At 40.6% G+C, this 17,735-nt stretch overlaps 1 protein-coding gene across 4 annotated transcripts in view; it reads right to left on the bottom strand.

The window, feature by feature from the left end:
- LOC123516514 (cyclin-dependent kinase 12-like) overlaps nucleotides 1–14,357 on the bottom strand; it is a 44,247-nt gene extending 29,890 nt beyond the window's left edge. For 2 of the 4 annotated variants that reach the window (XM_045275930.1, XM_045275931.1), the window contains exon 1: nucleotides 14,080–14,357. The gene's annotated coding sequence lies outside the window, so the exon portion shown is untranslated. Of the gene's footprint in view, nucleotides 1–11,998; nucleotides 12,057–13,809; nucleotides 13,922–14,079 lie in introns of those variants that run through there. The other 2 variants (XM_045275932.1, XM_045275933.1) reach the window with 2 other exon arrangements.
- Between the last annotated feature and the right edge of the window lie 3,378 nt (nucleotides 14,358–17,735).

The raw sequence follows: 17,735 nt of genomic DNA, 5'->3' as shown, positions 1-17,735 counted from the left end.
GTGTGTATTACCAGATCATATGGATAATGTTAGGATAAACACTTGGAATTAATGTTTTGCAGTACAAAGACTCAATACCTCAAGATTTATTATGATATGAATTTTAGAATGTCTTTCTCTTGTGAGCTGGCTGGCTGTATACCGAGTCGCGTATCAAAACAGCCGCGCCATAGCTGAAAACGCGATAGCCGAATTGATCTTGGCGTGAAGGCGGTTTTGGCCAATGAGCGCTCAGATATCCCATGACGTCATGGCTGGGAGCGCGATAGCAGGCATCTGAGGTTGCGATAATGAAATCTTAGCAGCTTTTCATGGGTGCGTGATAGCAATAAAACGCGATAGCCGAAGTCGCGATAGCCGAGGGTTCACTGTATATCTGACTCCAATGATGATTTTAAAGCAAGTAAAGGGTGGTTTGTCAATTTCAAGAAAAGAACTGCATTTCTTTCTGTTGTGAGGCATGGCGAGCCCCGAAGTCAGGAGTAAACATATGCTATATGTCACTGTGTCACCAACTCCCACGATGGATGGTGGGAGCAACAGTGATTTCATGATGTCCGATTCCATCATCTTTCCCGCGTGCCTTACTTCTACACCTCAGGTCTCTCGCCATGTTGCAGGGAAACAACTTTTGAATGAGTGATATCAGAAGGGCTTTGGAATTAACAGTTTCTACAAAAATAGAGAGCGAAGATAGTAACATTCTGGACTCTGATACGGATATAGGAGGTTCAACCACCGAGGGGGAAGACATTCCACCACCAACTCCTATTGTATGTATTTTACATATGTTTAAAAAAAAAAAAAAAAAAAAAAAAAAAAAAAAATCACTGCAAACATTTTGATTGAGAGAGAGAGAGAGAGAGAGAGAGAGAGAGAGAGAGAGAGAGAGAGAGAGAGAGAGAGAGAGAGAGAGATACAAGGGGCCCATTTCTTATCATTCTAGTCAAGGCCGCTGGGCCCGATTGGACGCAAGGCCACGTACACCGATGATACCACCTCATTCAACCTGTGTTATTTTGGTAACCATAGTATCTAGAGACTTCTGGTTTTTTGCATTACAAAGAGGAAGAATTGCTTGTGGGCAGAACACCATTTGTTCTCACTCATTTATTGAATTTCCATGTGTAATCAGTAAGTGATTACAGTAATACTTTGAGATATGAACGCTCCAACATACAATCTTTTTTATATACGACAAAAAATTTCATGTAATTTACCCCTCAAAATATGAAGATATTTTAAAGATATGAATAGCCATTGGTAGGTGGTGCAATGATCGCTCGGCTACCCTGGTCCACCCGAACATTAAATTCGCGTTGTGTATCGTTTTTCATGCTTTGTGCATGTATGTGTCTGTGGTCCTCGGCAGTGTGTATTTTTTCTTAAGTTTTGTGAACTCAAGACCTCATGATCATGGGTTCCAAAAGTAAAAATAAGAAGGCTGAAAAGAAGAAACTTAGAAGAGTCTTGAAATGGATATGAAACACAAGATAATTGCAAAATATGAACATAGTGTGCATATCTGTGACTTGGCCCTGTGCGCTAATGCTAGTAGTAACTGTAAAGTCAAACCAATGTTGGTGTATCATTCTGAGAACCCCAGAGCCTTTAAAGCACATAAGGGGTTAAAAGAGAAACTCCAGGTCATGTGGCGTGCCAATAGTAAAGCAAGGGTAACTCACCAATTCCTTCGTACTACATATACGAAGTTCTATCACAGCGTCAGTAAGTACGAATGCAAGTTGGGAGTTTTCACTCGCACTAACTCGGCAGGTTTGGTGAGATACACACAAAATAGCCTGTATTCATATACTGATTACACTTGGAAATTCAATAAACGAGTGAGTACAAATGGTGTTCTGCCCACAAGTAATTCTTCCTCTTTGCAATGTAAAAAACTAGAAGTCTCTAGATGCTATGGTTACCAAAATATCACAGGTTGAATGAGGTGGTATCATTGGTGTTCATGGCCTTGCATCCGATTGGGTTTAGCGGCCTTGGCTAAAGCGATAGAAAACAGGCCTCTTGTATCTCTCTCTCTCCTGTTTCCTGTTCTGATAACCCTCTCATTCAAATGTTGTCTCCCTGCTACATGGCGAGAGACCTGAGGTGTAGAAGTAAGGCACGCGGGAGAGGTGGCAGAATCGGACACCATGAAATCACTGTCGTTACCACCATCATCGTGGGAGTTGGTGTCACAGTGACGTATAGCATATGTTTACTTCTGATGAATGTTGCCAGCTCACAAGCAAAGAAGACGGGAAGAAAATAGCCAAAATATAGCCCCAAAACGCCTAAACATCTATAGACGTGCCCCGAGTCTTGCATGATGAATGTTTATTGACGTGTCTCGAGTTATGCAGGTTAAGTTGTTATTTTGGGCAATATAGTACATTTATAACATGCATACAATAAACATTGTATTTATTTGATATTAAATCTATATTTGGTTGGTATTTAAAGCATGTTAATTTTTTGGGGAGGTAAATTCGTATCACTAAAACGAATGAATTCTATTTCCATTAATATCTACGGGAAAAATTTATTTGATATACGATTTTTTTATATACAACGATCATCACAGAACGCATTAAATTGGTATGTTGAAGTACCACTGTACAGGCTATTTTGTGTTTCTTGCCAAACCTCCTGAGTTAGCGTGAGCTAAAAGTCCCAACATCTGAGTTTTAGGGGTTAATTGTGATGAAACTGGCTTGTTTTGAAAAAAAGATCTATCTATCTATCTATCTATCTATCTATCTATATATATACATACATATATATATATATATATATATATATATATATATATATATAAAACAAAGGAAGAGAAGTGTTTGCTAGGACACAAGCCCATGAAAGACTGGTGCGGTTTGAAATTGCGTCTGGCGCTCAGTTTGAAAATGTGGTTGGGCCAAATCACGTATAACCAAACCGATCGCACAAATTAAATTAATTATAATATTTTTTCGGTCACGTTATAACAAAAACGCATAAATCAAACACACGTAAATCAAGTTACCTGTACACTGAATATCCTCAGTCTGTCCTTCACTCATAATCTTAACTGGAAATTTCATATCTCATCTCTTGCTAGAACAGCTTCTACTATGATGTTAGGCATTCTAAGGCATTTCCGCCAGTTTTTCTCACCCCTCCAACTGCTAACTCTGTACAAGAGCCTTACCCGTCCTTGTATGGAGTACTCTTCACATGTTTTGGGAGATTCGACTCACACAGTTTTGTTAGATAGGGTAAAATGAAAAGCTTTTTGTCTAATCAACTCCCCTCCTCTGACTGACTGTCTTCAGCCTCTTTCTCACTGCCAAAATGTTGCATCTATCTTTTATCACTATTTTCATGCTAAATGCTCTACTGATCTTGGTAACTGCATGCCTTCTTCCTGTGGCCTCGCTGCACAAGCCATTCTTTTCCTCTCATCCCTATTCTGTCCAACTCTCTAATACAAAAGTTAACCAGTATTTTCAATCACTCATACTTTTCTCTGGTATGCTCTGGAACTCCCTGCCTAGTTCTGTATTTCCATCTTCCTACAAAATGACTTCTTTTAAGACCAAGGTTTCAAGGCATTTGTCCCTGTCTTTTGGCTAATTCTTTCCAATTATTTTAGGGAACTTGCATTTGAAGTGGGGCCCTTTTTTTTTTCCTGTGGCCCTTGGCTAGTTTCCCTCTTGCATAATTATATAAATATATATATATATATATATATATATATATATATATATATATATATATATATATATATATATGTGTGTGTGTGTGTGTGTATTTACCTAGTTGTAGTTTTAGAGGGCCTGGGCTTTACACTCGTGTGGCCCCGTCTCCATATCTGCCCTTATCCAATTTTTCTTTAAAACTATGCACACTCGTTGCTGACACCACTTCTTCATTCAAACTGTTCCAAGTCTCAACACATCTTTGTGGGAAACGATATTTTTCAACATCTCTCAAACATCTTCCCTTCCTCAGTTTTTTATTATGTGATCTTGTGCTTCGAATGTCATATTCTTCTCTCAGGATTAGTTTCTCATTATCCACTTGATCCATTCCGTTAATCAATTTATAAACTTGTATCAGATCCCCTCTCTCCATTCTCTGTTCCAGGGTTGGTAGATCCACAGCCTTCCACTCCTTCCCAATTTCATAACGTAACTTTTATCCATATTGAATTCCACCTCCCACTTCCTACTTTATCTCCAGATCTTGTTAAGGTCCTCCTCATTTTTTTACTTGTCTGAGCAGCTTGGCAACATCTGCAAAGAGGTTCATGTAACTCTTTACTCCCTCTGGTATGTCATTTATGTATACGGAAAAAAGTAAAGTATAGGTGCCAACACCGACCCTTGTGGCACTCCGCTCTCTACTGTTCTCCACTCCAATTTAGTATCCTTTACTACCATGCGTGCATTCACCTAGTTGTATATTACAGGATTCCACTGGGGCTCATAGTGACCTGTCTCCATATCTACATTTATCTAACTTTTCCTTAAATTTGTGTACACTTTCTGCTGTTACAATCTCTTCATTTAATCCACTCCAGATGTCCACCATCCTATGTGGAAAATTGAACTTCTTAATGTTTCTCAGAGACTGACTTTTCATGATCTTGGAATGTCTTCTTGTTCACCTATCTCCATCCTGTCAGTAATACAAGGTCTTGTCTATCTTTTCCATATGGTTTACTAACTTATTGTTATTAGGTCTCCTTTTCCATCTATCCTTCAAAGTTGATAGTTCCATTTCCTTCAGTCTTTTCTTTGTAAGGAAGATCTTATATTTCTGGGGCCATCTTTGTAGCAGTCCTTTGGATTCTTGCTAGTTTCATGATGTCTTTCTGCCTGTATGGTGATCATAACACTGCTGCATATTCTAGTCTAGGTCTTATCATAGTGGTTGTGATCTTTTTCATCATTCTCTTCTCCATGCTATTTATTTAGTGTCATGTATATTGAAGCAAATAGTCCAATTATGTTATGTGTCTTTCTGGAGTCAGGGTGTCTTGTATAATCACTCCCAGGTCTTTCTATTTACTCCTTTTCATTATACAGGATGGCTTGTATAATCACTCCCAGGTCTTTCTATTCACTCCTTTTCATTATAATCTCTTCTCCCATTTGTGTGTGTTTGTGTTTTCTAGGCTCTAATGAAATAGAAAAAAAAAAGGAATAATTTCACCTAGATATTCCTGTCTTTATACATATATTAATTCATAATCAAAGTGTGTACAAAGCACAGATGTTATAAAAGGTCTTTCTATTGAATAAAGAATATTGCCTGTATTTACACCTTGTAAGTATTATTTTTTACTTTACATGTGAAGAAAAAACAAACACAGACACACACACACACACAAGATCAAGATCATACGAGACAGATATACAAACCACATTCCGTTCTGATATTATTTCAAGCCACCAAGAATAAATTTTACTTAGTGTTAAGTAAAGGTGAGAGCTTTGTTTTAGTGCTGTATTGTCTAGGTGGCAGGATCAAAATGTCAACAAGATGGAAAAAGGAGCAAGGAACAAAGTGAGAACCAAAATGGATGAAGACGAGGAGTGTTTGCTTACACCCTCTGGTAGGGTGGAAATTGTTAGACATGATTTCTCAGGTTTCAGACCGGAGGGCATGTTTGATGAGCAAAACACCAGAGAAAGCCTATTGAGGAGGAGGATCATACACCTGGAGGACCTAGTTAAAGAACTTATGGCTAGGCTAAAAATCATGGAAAAGGACAATGACATCATGAAGCCAAACACTGAAGAGTTGAAGAAAAACTATGATGATCTGAAGAACAAAGTTTGTGTTAGTGAAAAGAAAATGGAAGATAATGAAGATCAAATGAGGAAAATATGTGAAAAGCAAAATTGTTGGAAGATGGATCAGGATCAGCAGAAAGTTAATTTAAAAAAAAATTATAGAAGAATCAGCCAAGGAAAGGGAACACAAGGTTGCCAAACAGTAATTAAGGATAAGGAATGTTTTTTTATTACTATATAGGAAAGAGGGCCACCCAAGGGAGAGAAAAAAAAAAATAAATAAATAAAAAAAAAAAATAAATAAAAAAAAAAAAAAAAAAAAAGCCCACGAGTGCTGGTTCTCTACGAAGAAGAAAAGCGTCAGCCAGAATTAGGGAGCAAATGCCTCAATACCTCTCCCTTAAAAGACAAGTCATAGGAAGTTGGAAATACAGATGCAGGGAGTTCCAGAGTTCACCAGTGAAAAGTATGAATGATTGAGGGTACTGGTTAACTCTTGCGTTAGAGAGTTGGACAGAATAGGGGTGGGAGAAAGAAGAAAGGCTCATGCAGAAAGGACACAGTAGGAGGGGAGGCATGCAGTTAGCAAGATCAGTAGAACAGTTAGCATGAAAATAGTGATAAAAGATAGAAAGGGATGAAATATTTTGGCAGTGAGAAAGAGGCTGAAGACAGTTGGTCAGAGGAGGGGAGCTGATGAGATGAAAAGCTTTTGATTCCACCCTATCTAGTAAAACTATGTGATTGGAACACCCCCTCCAAAAACATGCGAAGAACACTCCACACGGAGGCGGATAAGGCCCTTGTACAGAGTTAGCAGTTGGAGGGGCAAGAAAAACTGGCGGAGATGCCTCAGAACACCTAACTTCATAGAAACTGTTTTAGATGAGATGTGAAGTTTCCAGTTAAGATTATGAGTAAAGGACAAACTAAGAATATTAAAAATAGAAGATGGGGACAGCCAAATATCATTGAAGAAGAGGGGATAATTGTCTGGAAGGTTGTGTCGAGTTGATAGATGGAGGAATTGAGTTTTAGAGGCATTGAAAACCATCAAATTTTCTGTCCCAATCGTAAATCTTAGAAAGATCAGAAGTCAGTCGTTCTGTGAAGTCCCTGTGTGATCTGTTGACTTCTTGAAGGGTTGGTTATCTTTGACAAGACGTGGAAAGATATAGGGTGGTATCACCAGCGTAGCAATGAATAGGGGGAAAAGTTTGGTTAAGATCATTAATGAATAATAGAAAAAGAATGGGTGACAGGACAGAACCCTGAGGAACACCCCTATTAATAGATTAAGAAGAAGAACAGTGGCCATCTATCACAGCAGCAATAGAACGGTAGGAAAGGAAACTTGAGATAAGTTACAGAGAGAAGGATAGAAACCGTAGGAGGGCAGTTTGGAAATCAAAGCTTCGAGCCAACCTCTATCAAAAGCTTTTGATATGTCTAATGTGACAACACAAGTTTCACCAAAATCACTAAAAGAGGATGATCAAGACTCAGTAAGGAAAGCCAGATCACCAGTAGAGCAACCTTGATGTAAGCCATACTGGTGATAAGATAAACAGGAGTGACAGGTGTTTAAGAATCTTCCTATTCCAATAGATTAAAAACTTTAGACAAGCAAGAGATTAAAGTTATAGGATGGTAGTTCGAGGGATAAGAATGGTCATCCTTTTTAGGAACAGGCTGAATGTAGGTAAACTTCCAGCAAGAAGGAAAAGTAGTAGTCGATACAAATAGTCTAAAGAGTTTGGCCAGGCAAGGTGCAAGCACGGATGCACAGTTTTTGAGAACCTTAGGAGGGACCCCATCAAGTCCATTAGCAAAGGTTTGAGAGAAGAGTTTAGCTTTAGAGACAGAAGACTTGGCCAAACTATACCTTTCCTTCCTGCTGGAAGTTTGCCTACATTCAGCCTGTTTCTAAAAAGGGTGACATTTCTAATCCCTCAAACTACTGCCCTATAGCTTTAATCTCTTGCTTGTCTTAAGTTTTTAAATCTATCCTAAATAGGAAGATTCTTAAACATCTGTCACTTCACAAGTTTCCATCTGATCGCCAGTACGGCTTCTATCAAGGTCACTCTTCTGTTGATCTTCTGGCATTCCTTACTGAGTCTTGGTCATCCTCTTTTAGAGATTTCGGTGAAACTTTTGCTGTCACGTAAGACATATCAAAAGCTTTTGATAGAGTCTGGCACAAAGCTTCGGTTTCTATCCTTCTCTCTACAACTTGATCTCAAGTTTCCTTTCTGACCGTTCCATTGGAGCCGTGGTAGACAGCCACTGTTCTTCTCCTAAGTCTATTTACAGTGGTGTTCCTCAGGGTTCTGTCCATCACCCACTCTCTTTCTATTATTCATTAATGACCTTCTTAACCAAACTTCTTGCCCTATTCACTCCTACGTTGATAATACCACCCTACATCTTTCCACGTCCTTTCAGAGACGACCAACCTTTCAGGAAGTCAACAGATCATAGAGGAATGCCATAGAACACCTAACTTCTGATCTAAGATTTCTGATTTGGGTAGAGAAGACTTATTAGTTTTCAATGCCTCAAAAACTCAATTCCTCCATCTATCAACTCGATATAACCTTCCAGACAACTATCCCCTCTTCTTCAATAACACTCAACTGTCTCCCTCTTCCTCACTAAATATCCTTGTTCTGTCCTTTACTCATAATCTTACCTGGAAACTTCACATCTCATCTCTTGCTAAAATATCTTCTATGAAGTAAGGTGTTCTGCGGCATCTCTGCCAGTTCTTCTTGCCCCTCCAACTGCTTACTCTGTACAAGGGCCTTCTCCATCCTTGTATGGAGTATTCTTCACATGCTTGGGGGTGCTCCACTCATACAGCTTTATTAGATAAGGTGAAATCAAAAGCTTTTCATATCATCAACTCCCCTCTGACTGACTGTCTTCAGCCTCTCTCTCACTGCCGAAAGAGTAGCATCTCTTTCTATCTTCACTATTTTCATGCTAACTGTTTTACTGATCTTGCTAACTGCATGCCTCCCCTACTCCTGCTGCCTTGCTGCACAAGGCTTTCTTCTTCCTCTCATCCCTATTCTGTCCAACTCTCTAATACAAGAGTTAACCAGCACTCTCAGTCATTCATACCTTTCACTGGTAAACTCTGGAACTCCCTACCTGTTTCCCTATTTCCATCTTCCTACGACTTAAACTCTTTTAAGAGAGAGGTATCAAGACATTTGTCACACTCTTTTGACTAATTCTTCCATATCTTTTAGAGAGACTACAATTTCAGTGGGCCTTCTTTTTCTAATATAGTTTTATTGCCCTTGGCAGTTCTCCCTCTTACATAAAAAAAAGAAAAAAAGATGGCAGTGGTGCCATCAGGATGAAATACAAGAAGGAAAGATGAAGAAGTAAAGTTATTGGAGATGTTTTTGGCCAGATATCAAAGTCTCAAAGGGAGTTTGAGTTTGAAAGATTTTGACATTTTCTATTCAAGAAGGATTATTTGGCAAGTTGAAGAACAGACTTGGCATGATTCCGAGCAGAAATATAAAGTGCTTGAGATTCAGGAGATGGGCAACCTCTCTATCATGCATAGCACAAGAACAGCATGTGTTAAACCAAGGTTTAGAACAGGAGTTTCCAACCGGTGGGTCGCGTAGCCTTGCCAGAAGTAGCTTGTGATAATATTAATTTTATCTCATCATTTACATTTTCATATGTTCGTACATTTTTTTTTTTTTCGGTGCAAAATAAAAGGTGTGTTACATTAGTTCAGAACTAATGTCATTAGGTGATATTATAGGTGTATGTATGAGTGAATGTGCTGTGCTGCTGATAGTAAGTCCTAAGCAGGGGGTCACATAGGTTTCAAACTTTTAGGTAAGGGGTCGCAAGTGCCGACAGGTTGGGAACTACTGGTTTAGAAGGTTTATGTTGAGAGAAAGAATAAAGAATGTACACCTCCATGCCAGACACTATCGCCTCTGTTATGCATTCAGCACAAAGAGATGGGTCTCTGACACAGAAACAGTAATCATTCCAGGGAAAATCGGCATAATACCTCCTCAGGTCACCCCAACTAGAAAGGCAAAACACCAGAGCCACCTCCAGTTTGGGGGATCCTGAGGAAGGATTGGAAAAATAGGACAAAATACAGAAATGAGATTGTGATCAGAGCAGCCCAACAGAGATGATAGGATAACAGCATAAGCAGAAGGATTAGAGGTAAGGAAGAGATCAAGAATGTTGGGCGTCTCTCCAAGATGGTCAGGATTACGAGTAGGGTGTTGCATCAGTTGCTGCTCTAGGTCATGGAGGATAGCAAAGTTGAAGGCTAGTTCTCCAGGATGATAAGTGAAGGGAGAGGAAAGCCAAAGCTGGTGGTGAACATTGAAATCTCCAAGAATGGAGATCTCCGCAAAAGGGTAGAGGGGCAGAATGTGCTCCACTTTGGATGTTAGTTGACGAATTTACTATAGCCAGAGGAGTTAGGGGAGAGACAGACAGCACAGATAAATTTAGTTAGAGAGCGACTATCGAGTCGAAACCAGATGGTGGAGAACTCTTAAGATTCGAGTGTGGGCACGAAAGCAGGTTAAGTCGTTGCACACACAGACGCAACATCCAGCTTTGGAACGAAAATGAGAATAGAGAAAGTAGGAGGGAACAGAGAAGGGGCTACTGTCAGTAGTCTTAGACAGCTATGTTTCAGAGAGGAAAACAAGATGAGGTTTAGTAGAGGAGAGGTGGTGTTCCACAGATTGAAGATTAGATCTAAGACTGCAAATGTTGCATAAGTTAATATAGAAAAAGTTGGGGGAGGTGTCAATACATTTAGGGTCGTCATCAAGAGAGGAGTCCGACCTGTGAACATTTCTGGTCTCCTTCCCCAGAAGGGGACTTCGAGGCTGGGTTTGGAGTTGCCATTTTTTTATTATGAATTTTAAGTGAAGGGTGTATGTGTGTGGTAAGTGCATGTAGTTTTGAGAGAAGGAGAGTTGCCTTTAGAGGACAGGCTGTGACTGTGCCCTTGAGTTGTGAGACACAAAGGAAAACGTTCAGCGAGATCACATCTAGCTTTAATGGAAAGTTCACAGCACCACCTGAACTAGTGCTATTAGATCTCGCTGAGAGTAAATTATGGTTTCAGTATGTGTCTATACCTCCTCCAGTTTCTATTACATGATATGCCTTATTTCTCACTTCTATGTATTGCTTTCTCTGATGGAGATTAGACCTCAATTACTCTTAAATCTTTATCCCTCTCTTTTTAGATATGTGGTTCAAATTTATGAATAGAAGACAGGAGCTGAGAAATTCACAAACAGAAGATAGGAGCTGAGAAATTAATTAATAGATGGTCGCTGAAGATGTATGAATCCAGATGACTGAAAAAGTGCTGGAGGTATCCAGTCATTTCACCTACATGCCATTAACATACTGTGACCATATCTTTTAAATGAAAAAGCGGGACATTATACACTCGTACATATATACACATATACCATACCTAGAGGGGCAATTTAACCACTTACAGTACAATGTCTCATTTCTTTGTCTTGATATAGGTTCAAGAATTTGAGTCTCCAGCATGCTTATGCACATGATGACGGGACATACAAATACTTAAGTAAACCAATGGCCCTTCTATTTCTACCTGAGGCAGATATAGTTCCCATGTTTGAATGTCTCTCTTGCCAAGCTACCACAGCCCAGTTACAAACTATAATGCAGTATATTTCAAGAGCATTTTTTTTATTTATTCATATATTTTTTTATGTTATGGCCTATGGCGCCTGTAGGCATACTTCAAGAGTATATGTGGGAAGGGCTGTTAAGCTTCCGCCCATTAGTGGGACAGGCAATTTTATTTATAATGGTACTCATATTAGGGACCATATCACCACCCAAGCACATCTTTGGTGTAACCATCTAGAACCTGGGTTTCATCACCCAAGCACATCTTTGGGTTTCATGTTGACATGTAGGTAACTTTAAACACTTGACAAATGGCATAGCTTGAAAGTGGTATGTGGTGGGATTCAAACCTATGTATGGACGTCTGCCCGATCCCACACTAATCACCTTATCCACTACGCCGCTGCACATTGCCACCTTCTAGCTGGAGTATTTTCACTCAGTCTATGCATACCAATAATGACAATGAATATTGGCACAATCAAGTACACAAACATGCTGCAGGTAGATGTAACTTCCTGTTTTACCTCTTTATAAGCCTTCTCCACAGAGGCTAAACTGACATCCTTCTACATAGGCTAGTATCTGAAAAAAGGTATGAAGAATCCATTGGAAAAAGTAGAGACTTACAGAATAAACAATTCATTCTTTGGGATGAGCATGAATGGAGTGAGAGGTCTTCATATCAGCTGCTGAAAGCATGTGCTCATCTCAATGGCCCAGTGTGCAGCTGAATCTTGCATATATGCAATTTTTATCAAAATATTTTTATTTATTTAATTTATTTAATTAATTTTTTTTTTTTATCATGTTTGTTCTCATCCCACAGAGTCATTCTGGCCTGGTGTGTTATGCTTTCTATAGTCCGTTCATCCAAAGAATCCAGGCCGAAACTGCTAGTTAGTTGGCAGCCTCATCCTCCCACCACTAAACCTTCCTGACACTTAAATTTTCAAGTACATTTATTTTTCTTCACTCAACTCAATAGATATACAAGTTGATAGCTTGAAGAAAAATAAATGTACTTGAAGAAAATCTAAGTGTCGGGAAGGTTTAGTAGTGGCGGGGGTGGGCAGGGCTGCCAACCGAACTAGCAGTTTCGGCCTGGATTCTTTGGATGAACGGACTTTAGTAATAAAAATACATGGTAATTGTGGTATATAAATATTCCAACAATGTCAAGCAATCAGTGGACATGACATGGAAAGTGTGTGGAGAAAGAACTTATAGGTCGGCGAACTGACTTGTGAACAAATTGACGTGTGGGTGAAATACCATAAACCATGCTGGATAGGAGCCTGTGCTGCATGAAGCATGATTTGCAGAAGAATAAAATGGATAGTAGTACATAGTGATTAGAAAGGCCATGAGTGATATCCTGAGATGGTAAAATATTATGCAAGTAATTAAATGGAAGAATGAAGCTAGGATGTGTGAGAAAATAGTAGAGAATGAGACAGTTAAAGTGTGGAATGGCAGTAACAAATAATGAAATAAACAAATCAATTACTGAATATATTCATATGCAACACACATATCCTGTACAAAAGCTTGTGTGTTCAGGCTTGGAGGAGTATTCAAGTTCCAGCAGCCTTATTATGTTTCCTTCTGCTACTTAAATTACAATAGATGAAGACCCTTCTGCCACAGCCATTCTCTTGGTGATATTCTTTGGGTATAAAAAGCTAAATAGATATAAAGCACAATAGATAACTTGCAACAAGCATGGAAACCTATGCTGATCAATAATTTGAAAGTACATAGCTCCTACATATACCTGCCAAAAATTTCATACAATAGTACTTTTAACACTGCAACACACGTCAAAGATTCCTTCCACATCCATCACCAACTCAACCCCACATCTAGCACACTATATTCAGCCACTAGAAGTGACTGTGAACATGATACATTCCTCAGCGACAAGAGAATATATTATGTACCCCTGTGATTGGTCTCAAATGACTTGTGAAATTTATTTGTAGGCTTGCAAGTGCAACCATAGGTGGAACATGGAACTCTAACACAAGTACAAGGAAATTTGGGTATGATGATCTTTGCAAGAAAGAAAACATGAGAATTTATGCAGTAGTGACAATCTACTGATGCATTGATTTCTTTTCATTAATGTTAAACCATTAAATATGTGCTGTGAAACTTTGATGAAAGAAAACAAGTACATGCTACACAAATTCACTTAGTACTTCCCCTGCATATTAGGGTCATAGAAAAAAAAAAAAAGTTTCTTTCACTGAGGCGTGTCGTGACAAGCCTGATGCCTGAGCACCAATACCAGCATCCCTTGGCTTGGCAAATTCATCATCATAACACCACTCACCTGCGCCTGTGCTCTCCTTTACACATACAATGACCTATCTATGCCAATATTGCCACAGATGTTCACGCGCGCACACAAAAACACGCAGTACGGGTGCACCAAGACAACACACCCCCGGCTCCTACTTACACCTTCTATGGGGGCCAGACTAACCCCTTCACTGCATGCATTTTTTCACCTGTAATCATACACCCAAATACACAGCAACATTTCGCTGAATTAGCTGACCCTAACAGCAACACTTTTAAACATGAGGCACACGGCGCTTACCTCAACTCAGGAATTTTTCGTGGAATCTCGGTGCCAATGGCGACGGTGATGACCGACGACGATCGTCATCCGACGCTATGGTCTTATTTCAACAAGCTATCCTCCCTTATTACGGGATTTCTTTGCTCTATTATGCTCTAAAGTTGAATATCTAGCCTTGATGAAGTCTTGTGGTTTTAATTGAGATCTAGATTTACCATTAAGCATAAGAAATTAAACGATAAAAAAATATATCCCGCTCGTCTAGCCTTAGTGGAAACCCAGAACTGCTTTCGTGACGTCACGACCAGCTGGCGGTGAGCACAGGCAGTGGGGCGCCCGCCGTTTTTGAATGCCCAAAGCTGCCTGCCTGCCTCGTATTATGAGTTAGGAAAGACGTATTCATTGCACGTTATCGTGCCCTGCCAATGTACATCACTTACTATAAAGTAGACATTAGTATCAAATGGAAATCATTATTATCTCTAGAATATGCTTAAAATAAATTTATGCATTGATTTAACGTTTCGCCCTACCATTCCTCTTACCGTATTATATATAATGGGAATTACTGAAGATTAGTGATTAATTGCAAAACTGCGCCCTACCGCTGCCTCTCGCATGTGTTGGTGGCAAAGACCGATTAACTACAACTGTGCGCAGCCTTGTGATCTCTTTATGCTCCTCTTATCTTCTTGGAATTTTTTTTTCTTACGTAGGGAAGAGGGCCAGCCAAGGGCAAAAAATAGAAAGTAAAAAAAGAAAAGGCCCACTTGGGTGCTGGCTCTCTAAAAAAGTGTAAAAAGTGCCAAAACCGGCAGCCAGAATTAGGGGAGCAAATGCCTCAATACCTCCCTCTTAAAAGAAGACAAGTTGTAGAAATTCGGAAATACAGGTGCAGGGAGGAAGTTCCAGAGTTTAGCAGTGAAAGGGATGAATGATTGAGAGTACTGGTTAACTCTTGCATTAGAGAGTTGGACAGAATAGGGATGAGAGGAAGAAGAAAGCCTTGTGCAGCGAGGCCGCAGGAGAAAGGGAGGCATGCAGTTAGCAAGATCAGTAGAACAGTTACCATGAAAATAGCGATAAAAGATAGAAAGGGATGCAACATTTCGGAGGTGAGAAAGAGACTGAAGACAGTTAGTCAGAGGAGGGAGTTGATGAGACGAAGAGCTTTCGATTCCACCCTATCAAGCAAAGCTGTGTGACTGGAACCCCCAAACATGCGAAGAGTACTCCATACAGGGACGGATAAGGCCCTTATACAGAGTAAGCAGTTGGAGGGGCGAGAAAACTGGCGGAGACGCCTCAGAACACCTAACTTCATAGAAGCTGTTTTAGCAAGAGATGAGATGTGAAGTTTCCAGTTAAGATTATGAGCAAAGGACAGACCGAGGATATTCATTGTGGAAGAGGGAGACAGTTGAGTGTCATTGAAGAAGAGGGATAGTTGTCTGGAAGGTTGTGTCGAGTTGATAGATGGAGGAATTGAGTTTTGAGGCATTGAAAACTACTAGATTTTCTCTGCCCCAATCGGAAATCTTAGAAAGATCGGAAGTCAGGCGTTCCGTGGCGTCCCGCGTGATCTGTTGATTTCCTGAAGGGTTGGACGTCTCTGAAAGAACGTGGAAAGATGTAGGGTGGTATCATCAGCGTAGGAGTGGATAGGGCAAGAAGTTTGGTTAAGAAGGTCATTAATGAATAATAGAAAGAGAGTGGGTGACAGGACAGAACCCTGAGGAACACCACTATTAATAGGTTTAGGAGAAGAACAGTAGCCGTCTACCACAGCAGCAATAGAGCGGTCGGAAAGGAAACTTGAGATAAAGTTGCAGAGAGAAGGATAGAAGCCGTAGGAGGGCAGTTTTGAAATCAAAGCTTTATGCCAGACTCTATCAAAAGCTTTTGATATGTCTAACGCAACAGCAAAAGTTTCACCGAAATCTCTAAAAGAGGATGACCAAGACTCAGTAAGGAAAGCCAGAAGATCACCAGTAGAGCGACCTTGACGGAAGCCATACTGGCGATCAGACAGAAGATTGTGAAGTGACAGATGTTTGAGAATCTTCCTATTCAGGATAGATTCAAAAACTTTAGACAAACAAGAGATTAAAGCTATAGGACGGTAGTTTGAGGGGTTAGAACGGTCACCCTTTTTAGGAACAGGCTGAATGTAGGCGAACTTCCAGCAGGAAGGAAAGGTAGAAGTCGATAGACAAAGTTGGAAGAGTTTGGCCAGGCAAGGTGCAAGCACAGAAGCACAGTTTTTGAGAACAATAGGAGGGACCCCATCAGGTCCATAAGCCTTCCGAGGGTTTAGGCCAGCAAGGGCATGGAAAACATCATTACGAAGAATTTTGATTGTAGACATGAAATAGTCAGATAGGAGGAGGAGAGGGAGGACAAGCCCAGAATCGTCCAAGGTGGAGTTGTGAGCAAAGGTTTGAGAAAAGAGTTCAGCTTTAGAGACAGAAGAGATGGCAGTGGTGCCATCAGGATGAAATAAAGGAGGAAAGATGAAGAAGTGAAGTTATTTGAGATGTTTTTGGCTAGATGCCAGAAGTCACGAGGAGAGTTTGAGTTTGAAAGATTTTGACATTTCCTATTTATGAAAGAGTGTTTGGCAAGTTGAAGAACAGACTTAGCATGATTCCGGGCAGAGATATAAAGTGCATGAGATTCAGGAGATGGAAGGCTCAAATTCCTTTTGTGGGCAACCTCTCTATCATGTATAGCACGAGAACAGGCTGAGTTAAACCAAGGTTTAGAAGGTTTAGGTTGAGAAAAAGAATGAGGAATGTACGCCTCCATGCCAGACACTAACACCTCTGTTATGCGTTCAGCACAAAGAGAAGGGTCTCTGAAACGGAAGCAGTAATCATTTCAGGGAAAATCACCATAATACCTCCTCAGGTCCCCCCCTAGCTGGCAGAGGCAAAACGCCAGACGCACCTTCGCTTTGGGGGATCCTGCGGAGGGATTGGAGAAATAGGACAAGACACATAAATGAGATTGTGATTGGAGGAGCCCAACGGAGATGAAAGGGTGACATCATAAGCAGAAAGGTTAGAGGTGAGGAAGAGATCAAGACACACACACACACACACACACACACACGCCCGGTAGCTCAGTGGTTAGAGCGCTGGCTTCACAAGCCAGAGGACCGGGGTTCGATTCCCCTGCCGGGTGGAGATATTTGGGTGTGTCTCCTTTCACGTGTAGCTCCTGTTCACCTAGCAGTGAGTAGGTACGGGATGTAAATCGAGGAGTTGTGACCTTATTGTCCCGGTGTGTGGTGTGTGCCTGGTCTCAGGCCTATCCGAAGATCGGAAATAATGAGCTCTGAGCTCGTTCCGTAGGGTAACGTCTGGCTGTCTCGTCAGAGACTGCAGCAGATCAAACAGTGAAAAACACACACACACACCCCGATAGCTCAGTGGTTAGAGCGCTGGCTTCACAAGCCAGAGGACCGGGGTTCAATTCCCCGGCCGGGTGGAGATATTTGGGTGTGTCTCCTTTCACGTGTAGCCCCTGTTCACCTAGCAGTGAGTAGGTACGGGATGTAAATCGAGGAGTTATGACCTTGTTGTCCCGGTGTGTGGTGTGTGCCTGGTCTCAGGCCTATCCGAAGATCGGAAATAATGAGCTCTGAGCTCGTTCCGTAGGGTAACGTCTGG

The sequence above is a fragment of the Portunus trituberculatus genome, chromosome 41 (assembly GCF_017591435.1).
Source record: "Portunus trituberculatus isolate SZX2019 chromosome 41, ASM1759143v1, whole genome shotgun sequence".
In the NCBI taxonomy this organism is placed as follows: domain Eukaryota; kingdom Metazoa; phylum Arthropoda; class Malacostraca; order Decapoda; family Portunidae; genus Portunus; species Portunus trituberculatus.
The sequence above is the reverse complement of the archived record's forward strand: the minus strand, read 5'-3'. Positions and strand labels throughout refer to the sequence as shown.